Raw genomic sequence first — 8,697 nt, 5'->3', positions numbered from 1 at the left:
CCACCCCTACGTGCTGAGCTTCTCCCGTTTCGCTCGCAGCTACTCAGGGAATCCCGGTTGGTTTCTTTTCCTCCCCTTATTAATATGCTTAAATTCAGGGGGTTGTCACACATGAACTGAGGCTTATGTACCTTGCGGTTGTTATCGTCACATCTGGCTTGCGACTACTTTGTTTCAATGTCCAATATGTACCGTTGGACTCGGTTAACGGGCTGTTAGCCCGCGTGTGGTTTAACTCACTGATACCTTCCATTGCCCATACGCTAGTTTGTTTGTGTTCCTTTGGTCAACTTCCATACTTGAATCATTTGTGCTACCGCTGCTGCTTCGACGCTACTTTGACATCTTCGCTTCTATTTAAATAAATAAATAAGCTGAAGCTAGACATCAGTAAACACCACCACAGACACCACAAGCACGCCTTCTCCTCGTACTTCCGCCTCACGCGGGAACACGGACGCTCTAAATACTTCGAATTCCAATGCCAGTATATTGTAAACCACGGGTTCTTTAATGCTAGCGGGTCGTCGCGACCCTAGTTAACATCATGGTGCACGTCTCGTGACGGGTGTCACGGCGTAGTTAAATGTATGCGATACATTTCTCAAATATAAGCGCTCAGTCATCTGTACATCATGGTAGGTTCCCACGACGTGCAATATGCGTTCAACTTATCAATGTTCATGTGTCCTGCAGTTCACATTATGACGCGCAGTTAGCTGCGGTCTTCATCGATCCATGAGCCGAGTGATCCACTGCCGAGGGTGACTAACTTGCGTAAGCCGCCGCTGTGCGCGTATACCCGTTCCCCGTAGGGAGGAGCAAGCCGCCGCTTAGAGACGAAGCATAAAGTGTCCTCATTCCACATAGGGCAAGCTGGATGAATCCATTTTACCCAGGACGGCCGAAGCGGCGTGGACCAGGGGAGAACTGAACCTTATACTTCACACCACAGTAAGTCTACGTGTCCTCTTTCACATAGGGCAAGCTAGAACTAACTATCTTACCCAGGACTGCCGAAGCAGCGTGGACCAGGGGAGGAACACACTTTTCATGGAAACGTAAGGCATCCATGACTGCCATAACGTAAGCCGCCGCTGTGCGCGTATACCCGTTCCCCGTAGGGAGGAGCAAGCCGCCGCTTAGAGACGAAGCATAAAGTGTCCTCATTCCACATAGGGCAAGCTGGATGAATCCATTTTACCCAGGACGGCCGAAGCGGCGTGGACCAGGGGAGAACTGAACTTTATACTTCACACCACAGTAAGTCTACGTGTCCTCTTCCACATAGGGCAAGCTAGAACTAACTATCTTACCCAGGACTGCCGAAGCAGCGTGGACCAGGGGAGGAACACACTTTTCATAGAAACGTAAGGCATCCATGACTGCCATAGTGCGTAAGCCGCCGCTGTGCGCGTAAACCCGTTCCCCGTAGGGAGGAGTCAAGCCGCCGCTTAGAGACGAAGTATGAAGTGTCCTCTTCCACATAGGGCAAGCTAGAATGAACTATCTTACCCAGGACCGCCGAAGCAGCGTGGACCAGGGGAGAACTGTACTTTATACTTCACACCACAGTATTGAGTAATGTGCCCTCTTCCACATAGGGCAAGCTGGAATGTTCCATTTTACCCAGGACGGCCGAAGCGGCGTGGACCAGTGGAGGACTACACAATCATGAGGTTTGATATCGACTTGTGTGTTTCAATAGGGTACCGATGGTATGTTTTGAACCGATTTGATTTAGCCATTCTGAAGTCATCACTTGGTTGAAGCGCTGAACTAGGGAGGGGCATCGTTTACATATATATTGGTTTTCGCATGCTCTACTAGGTTAATGTCATGAGGTTGGCTGTCGAGCATGCCCAAGTGATGACTTGATTGTGTGCTTGCTTGAATTCTTCACATTTCATACCATCGGTTAGTTGTCGAATCATTCCTCGATCATAACCTTCGTTCTTGGTTCATGTATGCCCTCTTCCACATAGGGCAAGCTAGAATGAACTATCTTACCCAGGACCGCCGGAGCAGCGTGGACCAGTGGAGGACTATACTTTGTTCATTACACCACAGTATTAAGTATGGTGTCCTCTTCCACATAGGGCAAGCTAGAACTAACTATCTTACCCAGGACCGCCGAAGCAGTGTGGACCAGGGGAGGACTATACTTTATACTTCACACACTAGCCATATTGAAGTCATCACTTGGTTGAAGCACTGAACTAGGGCGAGTCTATCGTTTACTTTGCATTGGGATAATACGCTGCATGCTCTCTTAGGTTAATGTCATGTGGTTGGCTATAGAGCATGCCCAAGTGATGACTTTGTTTAAAGCTCAACAGGTAGAGTATTATGTCCTCTTCCACATAGGGCAAGCTAGAATTAACTATCTTACCCAGGACCGCCGGAGCAGCGTGGACCAGGGGAGAACTATACTTTGTCTTGTATGCCCTCTTCCACATAGGGCAAGCTAGAACTAACTATCTTACCCAGGACTGCAAAGCAGCGTGGACCAGTGGAGGACTATACTTTGTTCATTACACCACAGTATTAAGTATGGTGTCCTCTTCCACATAGGGCAAGCTAGAACTAACTATCTTACCCAGGACCGCCGAAGCAGTGTGGACCAGGGGAGGACTATACTTTATACTTCACACACTAGCCATACTGAAGTCATCACTTGGTTGAAGCGCTGAACTACGGCGGGGTAATCGTTTACAGGTTATAATCATATAGCTGCATGCTCATTAGTAGATAATGGAATATTGTATGGCAATATGAGCATGCCCAAGTGATGACTTTGTTTCAAGCTCAACAGGTAGGGTATTGAGTCCTCTTCCACATAGGGCAAGCTAGAATGAACTATCTTACCCAGGACCGCCGGAGCAGCGTGGACCAGTGGAGGACTCTATACTTTATACTTCACACCACAGTATTGAGTACGACTTGCATAAAGCCCCTAATGAGAACCACGAGGGCTCTCTCAATGTAGAACCACGAGGGCTCTAGTACCGATTCTCTCGGTACGGCTTGGTCCGTGTTCCTTTATGCTTGTACTCTAAGTATTAAGTATTGTGTCCTCTTCCACATAGGGCAAGCTAGAACTAACTATCTTACCCAGGACCGCCGAAGCAGTGTGGACCAGGGGAGGACTATACTTTATACTTCACACACTAGCCATACTGAAGTCATCACTTGGTGGGGGTGAACTACGGCGGTATCTATCGTTTTGGTTCGGTCTATATAGGGTCGCTTGCATGCTCATTCGAATATAATGTAATTGTGTATGGCAATATGAGCATGCCCAAGTGATGACTTTGTTTCAAGCTCAACAGGTAGGGTATTGAGTCCTCTTCCACATAGGGCAAGCTAGAATGAACTATCTTACCCAGGACCGCCGGAGCAGCGTGGACCAGTGGAGGACTCTATACTTTATACTTCACACCACAGTATTGAGTACTTCTTGCATAAAGCCCCTAATGAGAACCACGAGGGCTCTCTCAATGTAGAACCACAAGGGCTCTAGTACCGATTCTCTCGGTACGGCTTGGTCCGTGTTCCTTTATGCTTGTACTCTTAGAAAGTCTCAACCCGGAGGTCTTGACTTTGATTGTCATAGTTGGACTACGACGGGGCATCCGACCATTGCTGATCGAACACCCCTGATTCACCATCTTTCGGGTAGGCGGTACGCGTACCTCCGGACGCGGAAGTCTCAACCCGGAGGTCTTGACTTTGATTGTCATAGTTGGACTACGACGGGGTATCCGACTCATCGAATACCCCAGAAGCACACCATCTTTCGGGTAGGCGGTACGCGTACCTCCGGACGCGGAAGTCTCAACCCGGAGGTCTTGACTTTGATTGTCATAGTTGGACTACGACGGGGTATCCGACTCATCGAATACCCCAGAAGCACACCATCTTTCGGGTAGGCGGTACGCGTACCTCCGGACGCGGAAAGTCTCAACCCGGAGGTCTTGACTTTGGTTGTCATAGTTGGACTATGACGGGGCATCCGACCATTGCTGATCGAACACCCCTGTTACACCATCTTTCGGATAGGCGGTGCGCGACACCACCGACGCGGAAAGTCTCAACCCGGAGGTCTTGACTTTGTATTGTTGGATAGTCCTCTTCCACTATAGGGCAAGCTGGAAATATTCCATTTTACCCAGGACTGCCGAGGCAGCGTGGACCAGGGGAGAACTTCACGGAATCTTCAGGCATCCATGATTGCCATAGTGCGTAAGCCGCCGCTGTGCGCGTCAACTCGTTCCCCGTGAGGAGGAGTCTAGCCGCCGCTAAAAGACGAAGCATTAAGTGTCCTCATTCCACTATAGGGCAAGCTAGAATTAACTATCTTACCCAGGACCGCCGAAGCAGCGTGGACCAGGCGAGGACTATACTTTATACTTCACACCACAGTATTGAGTACGACTTGCATAAAGCCCCTAATGAGAACCACGAGGGCTCTCTCAATGTAGAACCACGAGGGCTCTAGTACCGATTCTCTCGGTACGGCTTGGTCCGTGTTCCTTTATGCTTGTACTCGCGGAAAGTCTCAACCCGGAGGTCTTGACTTTGATTGTCATAGTTGGACTACGACGGGGTATCCGACCATTGCTGACCGAACACCCCTGATTCATCATCTTTCGGATAGGAGGTGCGCCCACCTCCGACGCGGAAGTCTCAACCCGGAGGTTCGGACTTAGAGTTTTTCCCATTTAAAAGTTTTTCTCTTAGCCATACTGAAGTCATCACTTGGTGAACGATTGAACTAGGGCGGGTTAATCGTTTATAGGTATCATGTGGTTTGCATGCTCTCTTAGGTTAAGGTCATGTGGTTGGCTATCGAGCATGCCCAAGTGATGACTTTGTTTCACGCTTGCTTGATTTCTTCAAGATTCCCTGTTATATAGTGTAATCATTCGAGAACAGGGAATCTTTGGTTTTGCTCAACAGGTATTGGATGTCAACTTGGTATCTAGATCGCATTAAGTCTCAACCCTTAGGTTCGGACTTGTATAGTGACATCTTGTTACGGTCTTGAGTCTCAACCCGCAGGTTCGGACTACTTAGTGTTTGATCGAATATAATATGGCAACTTGTGCCTAAGTCTCAACCCGCAGGTTCGGACTTCTGTTTATTTGGCCAATGTATGTATAAGGCAACTTGTGCCTAAGTCTCAACCCGCAGGTTCGGACTTGTGTATTTGTTCGAAGTCATGTATAAGGCAACGTGTGCCTAAGTCTCAACCCGCAGGTTCGGACTTGTTAGTGTTTCGTCAACTTTCATATGGCAACTTGTGCCTAAGTCTCAACCCGCAGGTTCGGACTTGTGTATTTGTTCGAAGTCATGTATAAGGCAACTTGTGCCTAAGTCTCAACCCGCAGGTTCGGACTTGTGTATTTGTTCGAAGTCATGTATAAGGCAACGTGTGCCTAAGTCTCAACCCGCAGGTTCGGACTTGTTAGTGTTTCGTCAACTTTCATATGGCAACTTGTGCCTGAGTCTCAACCCGCAGGTTCGGACTTCTATAGTGTTTCGTCAATTATCATATGGCAACTTGTGCCGAAGTCTCAACCCGCAGGTTCGGACTTCTGGAAGGATCACTTGGCCACTAATGATCCTTCCGCAGGTTCACCTACGGAAACCTTGTTACGACTTTTACTTCCTCTAAATCATCAAGTTCGGTCAACTTCGATAAAGCAGACGCGGTTCACGAGGATCCAGCGAACGATCATCTCCAAAGACCTCACTAAATAATCCATCGGTAGTAGCGACGGGCGGTGTGTACAAAGGGCAGGGACGTATTCAACGCTGGCTGATGACCAGCACTTACTAGAAGTTCCGAGTTCATATGGACCATTGCAATCCATAATCCCTACTAAGTGAGTATTTGAGTGATTTCCCGTTCCTCTCGGAATAGGAGACACGCTGCTACCCACATTGTAGCACGCGTGTAGCCCAGAACATCTAAGGGCATCACGGACCTGTTATCGCTCGATCTCATTTTGCTAAACACAAATTGTCCTGCTAAGCAGCGTACCGTAAGTGCACTTGCGCACACGAACAGCGAAGGTGTCAGGTCATACTCCACCGAAAGGTCCTAACCCGTTCCAATCGGCATCGACGCATTAACGCTGACTGCGTTCTAGTTAGCATATGTGAGTCACGTTCGTTATCGGAATTAACCAGACAAATCAATCCACGAACTAAGAACGGCCATGCACCACTACCCTTAAATTTGAGAAAGAGCTATTAATCTGTCTCACCTCCATAAGTTCGGACCTGGTAAGTTTTCCCGTGTTGAGTCAAATTGAACCGCAAGCTCCATTTCATTGTGGTGCCCTTCCGTCAATTCCTTTAAGTTTCAACTTTGCAACCATACTTCCCCCGGAACCTGACTTTGGTTTCCCGGAAGCTACTGAGAGCACCTGGTTGTAGCGTCTCCCAATTGCTAGTTGGCATCGTTTACGGTTAGAACTAGGGCGGTATCTAATCGCCTTCGATCCTCTAACTTTCGTTCTTGATTAAAGAAAGCATCCTTGACAAATGCCTTCGCTTTAGTTAGTCTTACGACGGTCTACGAATTTCACCTCTCGCGCCGTAATACTAGTGTCCCCAACTACTTCTGTTAATCATTACCTCCGGTCTGAGTACAAACCAATGAAAGATTAGACCAAGGTCGTATTCCATTATTCCATGCAAGATTATTCTAGGGCGTTTGGGCACCCTGCTTTAAGCACTCTAATTTGTTCAAGGTAAACGTGAGCGGTCGAGCTCTATGTTACACTTGCACCCGTTGAAGGGCACACCATGACACAGACTTGGTGCCCTACCACACCATTGAGTCGCAACCAGATTCCGACTTGGCCCACCGACCACGGGTTGACCGGGTCGGCGGAGCCGGACTGTGTTGGACAAGTATCAACTTCGAACGTTTTAACCGCAACAATTTTAATATACGCTAGTGGAGCTGGAATTACCGCGGCTGCTGGCACCAGACTTGCCCTCCACTTGATCCTCGTAGAAGGATTTATGCTCTACTCATTCCAATTATGAAACATCATTAAAGAGTTTCATATTGTTATTTCTCGTCACTACCTCCCCGTCCCGGGATTGGGTAATTTACGCGCCTGCTGCCTTCCTTGGATGTGGTAGCCATTTCTCAGGCTCCCTCTCCGGAATCGAACCCTGATTCCCCGTTACCCGTTGCAACCATGGTAGTCCTCTATACTACCATCCATAGTTGATAGGGCAGATATTTGCGAGATCTGTCGTCGGTGCGAGACCATACGATCAGCATCATTATCCAGACTTCAACTCAATGACACGGAGAACCCGCGATTGGTTTGACTAATAAGTGCACCAGTTCCCGCGAGGGTCCTGGCATGTTGCATGTATTAGCTCTAGATTTTCCACAGTTATCCAAGTAACTAGGTTGATGATCTCGTAAATTATAGCTGTTATACTGAGCCTTATGCGGTTTCACATTTAATCTGTTTGTACTTAGACATGCATGGCTTAACCTTTGAGACGAGCGTATATTACTGGTAGGATCAACCAGAATTCCGACTTTGCGTTCGAATGTTCATTGTCCCATTGCACCCGGAGGAGCAAACACCACGTTCTATATGTTGTCAAGTCCGGTAGCACACGGGAGGCGAGCCCCCGTGCGAACCTCATTGCCCTCGTATCACACACACCCGATGCACCGGACAGGCACTTGAGCGGCATTCGACTCCGCTAAGCGCACGTGCGCCCGATTGTGCATGCGCTGACGGGGCCTTCATACCCCTACCACAGCGACCTTATGCCAAACTTCCATGAATACTTAGGTGAGCTGACAAGGGCCTTCATTTCCCTACCATCAACTAAAGGACACGCTAGGCGCGTCCGATCATTGCAACTGCGGGGCTTTCATACCCCAATCACCACAGTACGCAATTCACCAGAGTTTAATCACAACCCCCCCGGACATGGCACACTATTAACTTGCAACAAAACTTAGTGTGTGCCGGGCACATCGGTTCCACAAAATCATTCCCGATGTACCCCAATTGGGGTTGTGAACGCATCCATGGTCCTCTGACACACCCAACCAAGCGTGGATACTACATACCTCAAACACCCAGTACACTAACAGACAAATCAACATATGGTTGCTTTCCCCCAGACATTTGCCAATCACTTGGCACCCGGACGGGAACTCGCTCCTGATTGCGCCATTGCCACCCATTTGCCAAGAGCGAGTTCTGTATGTAGATTTCATTTGGAAAGACAACCGTGTACTGGATATTCTATCCGACGATTACAGATGACGAGTACGAGACTCGACTACACTCACGGATAATACATTTTGGGTCGAGATTGCTTTCGGGGTTTTCGATTGGTCTTGCGCTTGTAAACGTATAACTTTGACTTGTGGTAACCTCGGTATGTTAGTCGATCACGTGGTTGTGAACTGGGTACGGGTGGGCAATCTGTTCACTTGCACTCTGGGTAGGAATATGGTGAGCGCTATAGGTTAAAGATCATGGTATGGTTCCATCGTGATGACTTTCGCTAGATAGTAGGATGTTTGGATAGTTATAACGTTTTTGGCCATTTGTTCATAGTGTTCGGTTCATTGAGGAATTCGATTGGTCTTTGCTTCACACACGTGGTCGATCACTTGGATGTGAACTAGGGTGA

The 8,697-nt window shown here is 48.3% G+C and overlaps 2 non-coding genes across 2 annotated transcripts in view; both read right to left on the bottom strand.

Annotated features, from left to right (window-relative positions):
- The window catches only part of LOC131292626 (large subunit ribosomal RNA), a 4,089-nt gene extending 3,964 nt beyond the window's left edge, over positions 1-125 (bottom strand). Inside the window, exon 1 of the ribosomal RNA XR_009190243.1 lies at positions 1-125. This exon is cut by the window's left edge and continues 3,964 nt beyond it. This is a non-coding gene — a ribosomal RNA (large subunit ribosomal RNA).
- Positions 126-612: 487 nt separating this feature from the next.
- On the bottom strand, positions 613-767 carry LOC131292624 (5.8S ribosomal RNA). Its single transcript, XR_009190241.1, has one exon. It is a non-coding gene; the product is annotated as a 5.8S ribosomal RNA (ribosomal RNA).
- Between the last annotated feature and the right edge of the window lie 7,930 nt (positions 768-8,697).

The sequence above is a fragment of the Anopheles ziemanni genome (genome assembly GCF_943734765.1).
Source record: "Anopheles ziemanni chromosome X unlocalized genomic scaffold, idAnoZiCoDA_A2_x.2 X_unloc_8, whole genome shotgun sequence".
Classification (NCBI taxonomy): Eukaryota; Metazoa; Arthropoda; class Insecta; order Diptera; family Culicidae; genus Anopheles; species Anopheles ziemanni.
This window is presented reverse-complemented; position numbering and strand designations above follow the sequence as displayed.